Source organism: Sebastes fasciatus, chromosome 1 (genome assembly GCF_043250625.1).
Source record: "Sebastes fasciatus isolate fSebFas1 chromosome 1, fSebFas1.pri, whole genome shotgun sequence".
In the NCBI taxonomy this organism is placed as follows: domain Eukaryota; kingdom Metazoa; phylum Chordata; class Actinopteri; order Perciformes; family Sebastidae; genus Sebastes; species Sebastes fasciatus.
The window spans coordinates 4,099,773-4,110,487 of NC_133795.1; the positions used below are offsets into that span (position 1 = coordinate 4,099,773).

At 42.4% G+C, this 10,715-nt stretch overlaps 1 protein-coding gene across 3 annotated transcripts in view; it reads left to right on the forward strand.

Moving 5' to 3' along the window:
* The first annotated feature begins 1,235 nt into the window (after positions 1-1,235).
* Positions 1,236-10,715, forward strand: part of LOC141773620 (band 4.1-like protein 1) — a 100,153-nt gene continuing 90,673 nt past the window's right edge. For 2 of the 3 annotated variants that reach the window (XM_074645695.1, XM_074645609.1), the window contains exon 1: positions 1,238-1,393. The gene's annotated coding sequence lies outside the window, so the exon portion shown is untranslated. Of the gene's footprint in view, positions 1,394-10,715 lie in introns of all 3 variants that reach the window. The other variant, XM_074645519.1, reaches the window with a different exon arrangement.

The following is a 10,715-nucleotide window of genomic DNA, read 5'->3' on the forward strand; positions in this document are numbered from 1 at the left end:
TTTATGCAATCCTTCTGATTATAGGCCTGCTTTTGAAAGGGACTGACAGTGATTAATCAAATCAGCAACAGTAACCCCTCATCAGTGATTAATGATATCAAACTCAGCGTGCCTTTCAACATAAAACCCTGTTAATTTAGCAGACACAATGGGGAACTGATACCTCCACATTACTGCTTTCCACGGGTGAGTTCCCAGTATTTTTTTTGCTTACAACAAAACAGTGTGGGCGAGTCAGGGCGCGCTGTCCTTTGTGCATCATCTCTGTATGCAAAAGGTGATGGCTTGGGTGTTGTTAGCAGTGGACCTAGTGATGCAATCAAAGGGATTGTGACGACACTGCAAGAAATACTCAGCAACTCCTCTGATGTAGAGCCGGGGTTTTAAATATTTCATTCAAAGCAAGAGAGAGGGACTCCTCCTAAAAATGAAACATCCTCTCTGGCTTACTATCTATCCACATTTCTTTCTTTTTTTAACAATGTCTTTATTGTTTTTTTTTGTTATACAAACATCAGCATTATTATGCAATATATTCAATACAGGATTTACTTTAACAAACATAACATACCCCACGCACCCGTTCTCTCTTAACTTTTCCCTTTCTCACAGGGCCAAAATCAATATACAGCTTCACAGTATCAATCATACAATTAAACAGTTAAATGGCACCTCTAACAAAATGAAGATACACATACACAGAATATAAATATATAGAAAATAAATAATAAATAAAATAAAAGGATTTTCAAAAACAAGAGTGCATTCCCTTCTGAGGGTCTACCACACTATCTATCCAAATCAAAGGTGTTTCTCATATTGTGTCCTCATTCATGTTTCCTGACACAATCACTAACACCTGAATGCAGCTGCTGTGCAAACAATGTGCTGTTATGTCACCTTTGTTGGCATATTTCTGCATGTTGATTTAGTTTTCAGTACTTGTTGACAGAGAGGGATATTTTTTTGCAGGAATGACACTTGCATTGTTTGTCTTTACGCATTCCACCTGAACACACACTGTATGCACGTGTGTGTGTGTGTGTGTGTATGTGTATGCATGTGTGCGTGTGAGTGTGTTTGTGTGTATGCATGTGTGTGTATGCATTTGTGTGCGTGTGTGTGTGTGTATGCATGTGTGTGTGTATGTGTGTGTGTGTGTGTGTGTCATCCCTCCCTCCTGCCTCCCTCTCTGCATCTGACAGTGTCCCTCCCTCTTTCTCTCTCCTCCTCCTCCTCCTCCTCCTCCTTCTCTCATTAGGCTTTTCACCGGCAAAACACCGACACACTCCCTTTCCCCTGTTAACCGGGGAATAAACACGGAGAGACGAGGATCAGCAGCGGGATTGACCTCCATCCATGGTCCTCCTCTGGATGTCTGTCTGACAGGAGGGTATGTTGAAATATTCATATTTTCCTCCCCTGCTAGTTTGCTCATATCGTTACAGTAAAAAGCCCAGGCTTGGTTGTATATGTTAAACGATTTGTTGAATGTCGAGGACCTTTTCTTTTTATCCGCGTAATCGTCATTTCTTACAGCGCTTTGTTATTTTTTCTCTTCGTGCTTTTTTTTTGCTGCAGCAGTGAAAAAAAGGTGCATTTATTGGAGCTGCAGCTGTTCATTTCATTTCATAGCTAACGCAGCGTGGACTTTGCCCGCTTGCTTGCCGTCCTCTACCAGGAGGATGGATCATATTGTGGGAATGAAGCAGAAGCAGAAGGAGAGGGAAGTTGTTGCGTCGTTTTGTGCCTACTGGCCCAGTCAGTGTTGACAGCAAACCAGGCAGTATAACCACCCACATCTCTGCCACTTTACACATGATGCTCTCTCCTACATTATGGCCCTTCATTTTGGATTTTTCAAGTCTTTTATTAAAGTTGTGCTGGGCTTCAGAGATCAGCTGTTGTTTCAGTTTGTGTCTCAGTCTGTCTCAGGACAAACTGGATCTGCTATTGTCTTTCAGCCAGTGTGTTCACCCAAACACACCCATCACTAATTATGCAACAGCCACATTGACAGATGCACACACACACACACACACACACACACACACACACACACACACTTGCAGGACTTGCACAATCAATGTTGCCATTGTCACACCCTCTCATCAACAACACCTGTGGTTGGCAAAGTGTTTGCTTTTAAAAAAAAACACATTTGTACTTCATAGATTTTGGCCCTCTTTTTGTCAGCGACGTGTAATAATGGTGCACTTCAGCTGAGACATTTGGCTGCAGAGGTGAAGCGGCACTCTGCCTGCGTGCTCGGGCAGGTCCACGTATGGAAATGGCCTCACCTTTGGCCCCCTGGCTTACACCGTTTTTTGTGGAATTACATACAGTATTGACGAGGAATGTCTCAGCAATGCACGGGGTTGGCTTCACCTTTGGGATGCTTTACTTGCACCTCCGGCTATAGCTTCTCCAACTATATTTCTACTTTTAATATGTCTGTGTCTTGTATATTTGGTGTTGATTTTGCAATAAACTGCAAAATCGTGTTGTCCCTAAAAGCTCCTCTGACTCTTTATTATTTCTTATTACACGGCTTTGTTGAATACTCGATTCTGATTGGTCAATCACAACGTTCTACGGTCTGTTATTTCTTTACAGCAGACCGTTGCTATGTATAACAGACCGTTGCTATGGACGCAGTTCTGATGTCGGACTGTTTTTGTGTCAAATTTTTGATTTCTTTAAGTAGGTAGCTGTGTAATAAGCAGGATAATGTACAGCTAGCGGGTCATTGTTGTGAAATGAACCCCTTCAGGGCGATGTAAGACCCTGTCTGGGTTTATTTCACAATAATGACCGGCTCGCTGTACATTATTCCTTACATATTTCTTACTATATTGGTTTGTCATGTCCTTGCAAGTCAGACCAGTTCCTCAGTTCCTCTGCAGTGTTACCATACAGGTGGGCTTACGATACTTTGTCACGCTCTTCCTTCAGGCCGCACACACTGTCAGCCTCAGCTGGCAGACCTGCTGTCACACAGCATCCATGTCGTTAACATCGGACACACTCCTGTGCCTGCTGTGTCAGCCTTGCCTAGTCATCCTGCCAGCCAGCCTCCTTTCCCCCCCCTCTAACTGCCAGGAAGCCATTACCTCATCTCAGCACCAGTTTGTCCACTGTTTGCTCATCAGTTCTACGACATGAATTTGTGATCATACAGAGTTCAGACACATCGAAGTGAATCTAACTCAACGATCCTGTATGCCTTTTTATTTCTTATCGTAGTGTATATGCGCACGAAGTCTCGCTACGAGTGTGTACATGTCAGTGTTGTCATTGTGCACGAGTTCAGATGCCTGAGGGTGCTGCTGGGATTTCACAGCCCAGCATGCTGCCTACCACCATTTGCAATTCAAATGAGCATGCATGAGGCATCCAGTGAGGCTGAAGCAGCCCTCCTCTCCCCTGTGTCTCATTGGAGCCAGTCATTCCTCGCACTTCCAAGTTAACTCAACCATTTCTTATTGACTTCTGCGTTGGAAAAAGAGAGCAGTTAAAGGGCTCATCTGTATGAAACAGTATCACAGAGGAAGAATATGTTTTAGGTAGCCATTTTACCTGAGTCATAGTTTCTTTTGTTTGGACTGTAGCTCTTGGCACATGCATGGAGTGCTGCATAATTGTGCGGGGTCACCCTGATGTGACCAGTGATGATGCCAAGGCTTGCAGCAGCTGTGTGTGTGTGTGTGTGTGTGTGTGTGTGTCCTGCGCTTGTCATTGCTTTTGGCCAAGCTGAATGTTCTTTGACTCGACATGTTTTTGTAGCGTGGTGAGTGTGATCACGTCTCTTCCTGCCTGCTGAACACCAGTGACCAATCACAGAGACACACACATGCATTTGTACTTCATACATCTAAACACAACCATAACCTAAAACCAATTTTCAACCTCAAATTATCATTCTTGTGATTGTCAGTATCAGCCCGTATTTTCATACTATTCATATTGATGGCAATAACCATGTGTTGTGTTTGCATTCTGCCATGCCCTCTTTATATACTGTAGTTGTTTTCATGGATAATGGAGGAGTCTGCAGCATTCAAATTGGGTACCCCAGACACAAGGGATTCACAGGAAACAATGCATGCATGTACTAGACGTGATACGGAAGACAAAAGAGCATGCACATATTTTGGAAGACAACATTTGATAGTTCAGATTTACTGTTACAAAACCATAAAGTTGGGAGACTTGTGAGAGATAGATTAATTAAAAAGTTAGTCAAAATTGGTGTAGCAAAGGATATCCTGACTTTTAGTTGCTTGTATAAGTCAAGCTTTAAAAACAACTCAATAGCATTTTTCAAATATTCCTGGCCTTCATCTCACAAACAAACGCAGGTTTTCTGTCAAGTCTCAAACCTAATTAATTAATATTGGTGCAGTTCCCGTTTGGAACATGTGCCCGTTAGGAACTGGACGATTGACTCCCAGTATTGCTGCTTGCAGCGCTGTCGTGCCCGCTTGGAGAAGCGTGTAGCCATTCAGAATGGACTGATTGCTTGGCTCACGGATGTGCTGCTTGCAGCGTTGTCGAGAAGCCATCATAGCTCGTTGACTCCAGGGAAGGGAAGAAGAGTTTGGTTGTAACAATAGTAGGGCTGTCCCGAATTCCATTTTTTGGCCTTCGAAGCTTCGGCGAGAAATAATTGAAGGAATTCAAATCTTCGTGGCGCGGCAGGCTGTCATGTTCTTCTGTCTGTCTGTCTCCATTTCCCCTCTTTCAGTGCCGGGACAGTGTTGGTGCCGCACTACTGTACAAACACACACCTCTACACACAACAAACAGCGATATCCGTCTGAGAATTACTAATATTAATTAATGTTGAATATGAATAATGTTGTGGGATTATTAATTATTTCATGGGCTATTTGGGGATTTATACTTTGTTCTTACATACTTATATAAAAAAAAAAAAAAAAAGCATTTGAATACTGATTTTGAGGTTGATTACCATAGCAATGGTCGAATCTTCATAGCATTTGGGTCAGCCCTAAACATTAGTATATATCAATCATACAGCAGCAAAAGTGAACTGCAATGAGCCGTAGCCTGTAAAGATCCGCTGCTCGACTCAGTCCGCAGAGCCCAGAAGCCCCGCCACCGCTGCTGCACAGAGCTCTTTATTTAAAGTTTATTAATATTGTCTAAATTCAACACAACACTCCCTGGTGTCCCCAACAATACACCCGCCAAGTGTGAAATAGATCGTCTCTTGAGATATGCGAAGGACATATAAGACATATATTCTATATGCACGTCCAACATTGTTTACACACCATGTAACTAATACTTGATACCTGATAACTGATGAGCACCTCTGTGTTATTGATTGTTTGCTGATATAGCCGTAATCGCAGTACTACAGCGGTAGCACTGCAGCTTTGTGTTTATTTATCCAATATGCCTAACCTTAGACCTAAATCTCTGTTTTACATGCTTTTTTATCAGCTTTGTTTGGAATAATCAAAAGAGGATAATACAACATTACGGCAGCTGAATCCATCAAGAGTAATCGCAGTGGCTGTGTGCTTTTGTTTTACGGGAATTGAATTAAGCCTCATCAGGATGCTGCATCCCCGCCGCAGTCCTGTCAAAATCTTGTTACGGCTCAGACCTGAACATCATATCGTTTCACTGCAGGTCTTTAATAGTGTGTTTTGGATTTCGAGCAACAACGTCAACAGTTATTTGCAGCGGTCAAATCTCGTCTTCCTCCTTCTGTCGAGGGTCTCTCCTGCAGCCAGTTGCTATACTGTTGCTGTCTGTCTGATCAGAGCTTTATTTTTAGCTTTGGTTTTTACTCACACAGCTTTGGGCGATTTATTGCCTTCCTCAGATTGCATCATTCTGTCTGCAGTCGGATGTAAGAAGAGAGAAAGCGAAGCTCTGTCATGCCATAAGGCAGTTTTATATCACCATTTTATTTCCCACCTTCAGTCATATAGCTCTTCACAGTTGACGGAAGCATTACTTTGTCCTTCTGAAGGGGAGGCAGGGAGCTTTACCCCGAGCAGCAGCAGCTCAGCTTGCCTCAGCCTGATGATTACAGTGAGTCAGCAGGTTCTCCATTTTTTTTTCTTATTTCCCCCTTCTTTTGCATACCTACACTCGTCTCCCTCTCGACTGCCGCCTTCTTTGAACAAATCCCCTGCCTCTAAAGGATGAGACTCATCATGTTGTTGTCTGGCTTTGATCTGGTGCAACGATACCCATAATGCTGCTCATTTTTTGCCTCCCCACAGTAAAGCAGAATTTATATTTCAGGCGAAGTTGGTGCGGGGAAAGAGAAGAGTTGCCACTTTCTTCCAGGGCTGTTTATTCTGCCTTCATTGTGGTTTAGCTGGAAATACTTTTCTCCAGCTATTTTGGCCTCTTCCAACAAACCAGGCCAGCAGCCATTGTTTTCTTTTGGCCACTTCACACTTGGCAATCATTAATTAGAGCCTTTGCATTCAACAGTTGTGGAGGGAAGCTAATTCCATTGTTGAGCCGTCCATTTCCCCGATGATTAGAGTGCGTGTGTGATTGCCTGAGTCTCGCACATTTTAGAAAGGGGGGGAATTGAGGAAAAATAGTCTGCACTAAGGTCGATCTTAGTGCAAGCTATTTCTAAATACATAAAACAAGACCTAAAAAGAGGATTAGGAAGGATTAGAGTTGCCAAAAAAAAGTAAAAATTCACAACAATACCATGCTTGCTCCTGCTGCTACTGAGGAAAATCCAGAGTTGATTTGCACAAATTATTTTTTACAACGTGATGAAGCTGCAGGTAAAGTAAAATTAAGTTGCTCACGCAGGATGGTCCCGTGGTAACTGTACTGTAATTAAAAATGGTTGCTGCTGCTGTGCGGTTATGGAGATACGCAGCTCCACCGAGGAAGTCAGGTACACTCTGACCTCTGCATTATATTTCACACGTAATTAGACTAAAAGATGATTGAGCATCAAATGCCCAGTGAAGCAGGTGGGTGTAGTATGCGTGCGGACTGTAGCTGTCTGTCTGCGTGTTGCACAGCACCCACTATATTTCTCAGTGATGACAAATGTGCTTGTCGAGGTTCGTGTTAGATCGGTTTGTTGTAGTGGTCTGTGGAGGAGTAGACACACAGGACTACTCCCAGTCCCAGTGGGCCCTGTCGTGTGACTTCTAAACTGGTCAGACAGGTTGGAAGGCAGATCCAGACACGGCCGCAGTCATTACGCCACAATGCTCTGTACACTCACACTTGGTGTGTGTGTTTACAGCTCTCGGTAATAATCTGTGGACGCATGTGACACATGTCTTGTGTGTTTTCTCTGTGGTTCATGCATCTCGGTTTGTTGCACCAATTGCTTGTTGCTATGTTTGCTGTACTGTACACACACCCACGCATGCATGCATGCACGCACGCACGCACGCACTCTCACACACGCACACACACACACACACACACACACACACACACACACACACACACACACACACACACACACACACACACACACACACACATATACACACACACACACACACACACACACACACACACACACACACACACACTCTTGACTACGTGGCAAAAACATACAAGTTGTGTACACATTCATTCTTGCATAAAATCCCCATCAGCATTTCATATTATTAGATCATCTGTGAAGATATCTTATGTATGTGGTGTCATGTACTGTTATTAGTCATGTTGACCATTTCATACTCGTCTGTGTTTATAGAGTTTAGATCATACTTTATTTTTGGTATAACTGTTATTTTTGTATAACTGACAACTGTCACTGGATTACTTTGATCCTGAAGTTATAAGGAGTGTCTTGTTCTATGATTCCTAAGGGGATTTCTGGATGTTTATTCATGATGGACATCAGAGATAATGTGGTATCCGTGGAAAATGCAAGTCACACTGAGTTATTTCTCAGAGAAGGCAATCTTGGAACCCATCGGCACACCTATTGGATATATCACACACAGGCAGTCCTAGGCTTTCATTCGTTTATTGTTAACTATTAAATTAATCACTAACTATTTTGGTCATTGATTAATCGGATTGAGTAATTTTCTAAAGAAAAAAAGTCAAAATTATCTGATTCCAGCTTCTTAAATATGAATATTTTCTGGTTTCTTGACTCCTCTATGACAGTAAACTGAATATTTTTGAGTTGTGGACAAACAAGACATTTGAGGAGGTCATCTTGGGTTTCGGGAAACACTGATCGACATTTTTCACTATTTTCTGATATTTGATAGACCGAACAACTAAACGATCAATAGAGAAAATAATCTACTGATTAATCAAATGAATAATTAAATGAAAATAATCGTTAGTTGCATGCCTAAATAGCAATACTAGTGCCCATGCTGTATATCCTTCACACTTGAACGAGCTGTATGCTCCGTCGTTCCTCTTTACTGCCTCGTTCCTCAGTGTGCCAATAAGCGTCCTCTCACCTCATTAATAAGGTTGTTGATTTATAATCAGAGTAGGCGCTCTCATCTGCAGCAAGCTTCTTTGTCAAATCATGAAGTGATTTTGCTGCAGCAATATTAGCCAGCCTTGTTGGGAGAGTGTCAACAGTAAAGCCAGAACACAGTTTACAACAAATCCCAAAGTCATGCTGTTCAGCAAGCAGCAGTGGTTTGTAGAGGAAATGTAATGTCGTTGTATTTGGGTTGGTTCACTACTACCTGAAACTGCTGTGTGCTTGTTTTTTGATCATTTGTGTGTTGTTATCGCACCCTGAACAACACTCTCACTTCTCTTCCCGACCTGCATTCATGAGTTGTAAGGCCACTCCTCAGTAACGAAAATCACTCGTTGTTTTGGTATCAGCAGCTCCTTCTGTAATAGTCAGCTGTTTTTTTTTTTCAACCGCGGTCTTTTCTCTAATTGTTCCACGGTTTTTAGAGCTTTTTTTTTTTTTTTTGCTGGCCGGTTTAAAATGTTTCACTCTGCACGAACTGATCATTCATGGATTCTCTGTCATGCATCGATTCTTCTTCTCTTTTCTTTTTATGTTGGCAGCGATAATGAGAGGCTCTTTTATAATTCATGATGGATGTCCCTCTGGTAGCCGGTTTTCATGCAGCAATCTCACCAGACACTTCTACGCCAACAGCACATAGTACTGCCAAACACTCCAGTCCACAGATTCAGATGCTTGGTGTTGGCTTTCAGCTGCCATTTAGCCAACCGCACTCTGTTGTCCACATAGTAGTATAGCAGTGCTCGGCAAATGACTGATTCTGCCCAGAAAAGTTTACAATACAACTCTAAAGTGTTCTGGATCGGTATTGACAAGCGTTTTTCAGCCTGAGTCTGTCTGTGCCTGTCCCTGTCTATACTTAAACAAATAGCATTGAGTTCCTTGTTCAGCATCTTTTCAAATGCTCTGACATTGACACCAATAACACAGAGAGCTCCTGTAGCTTCCTTTCAGCCCCAGCACTGATCCTAATAAGGAGAAGAATGGCTCTATACAAACAGTGGAGTGAAGCTGGCCCACTGCCTCTCTCTTTCTCAGTGTGCGGATGGTGAAATGCCTGTTTCAGTCTCTTCTGATCTGCTTCGGTTCCTCCGTTGAACTGGTCAGTGGTTAGTTCAGGTGAGGACAGAGGGGACAACTCCCACAGCTCCTGGACTGGGCAAAGAGAAGTGTTTGGTTAAAGTAAAAGCCAAAAAGACAAACACGAGCTTGGTTTGTTTAAGGATTGAGAGGTAGTGATAGAAAAAAAGGTCCACACACGTGACCTTATTGTGATGTCATCACTGCAGGTGAATAACTCGGGTAGAGTGAGGAGCTAGAGGAAGGAGGTATTGGTCAATGATCGTCAATAACTACGATTCAATCCTCATGACCCCCAAAGTGATTGACAGAACTAGTCTAAGGCTACGTTCAGACACTGCAGGCAGTAGGGCTGTGTATTGGAAAACTGTCATGGTGGGGTGTCTTTAAGTGTAACTTTGGAGCGATATTTAGCATCCTTCCCGACATGCAAGTATGACATGGTTTCATGATACCAATACCTTCACTCTAGCTTTAAAACTGAGCCCACTACAACCTCCGAAAGACAGAATAGCAGCCGGGTCCGCCAGCGGGCGATTTTTAAGAGGGTAATTAAATATTGATACAGCGTTTTGAAGAATCGATACAGTATCACAAAACATAATATTGCGATACTCATGTGTATCCATATTTTCTTATACTCCTCGGAGGCAGATCTGTTTCTTTTTTCATAACAGTGTGAACAGCACAAATCACATTGAATCTGATCTTTCCAATTCTGATTTGGGCCTCTTTCATATCTTGTCCTAAATAAGATCCAGGTCAGATTTTTTTTGCAATACGATGTCAGTCTGAACAGTCATATTGGAATTTTACGTCTCTCTTCATTGACATTCGTCATAGGGCTGGCAAAATTGGTAAAAAATTATGTTCAGATATTTGTTCGAAAAAAACATAGGTTTGAACTATAGGAATATCTATTTTTGCGCAGCTCGCCGTTTTGAGCTGGACATTTGTTGGATGTTTTTATTTATTCCTGTCACTTGCTTTCAAATACCTTGATACCTCCTCATTTCAATACAAAAACCTAAATAAGGTGGCAGCTGGCTGGAGGGAGATTGCCTGAAAGTTTCCTTCTTGCTGTTGGCTATATGTTTTCTGTTTAAAAAGTAAAACAGTTTGAAGACAGCAAGCA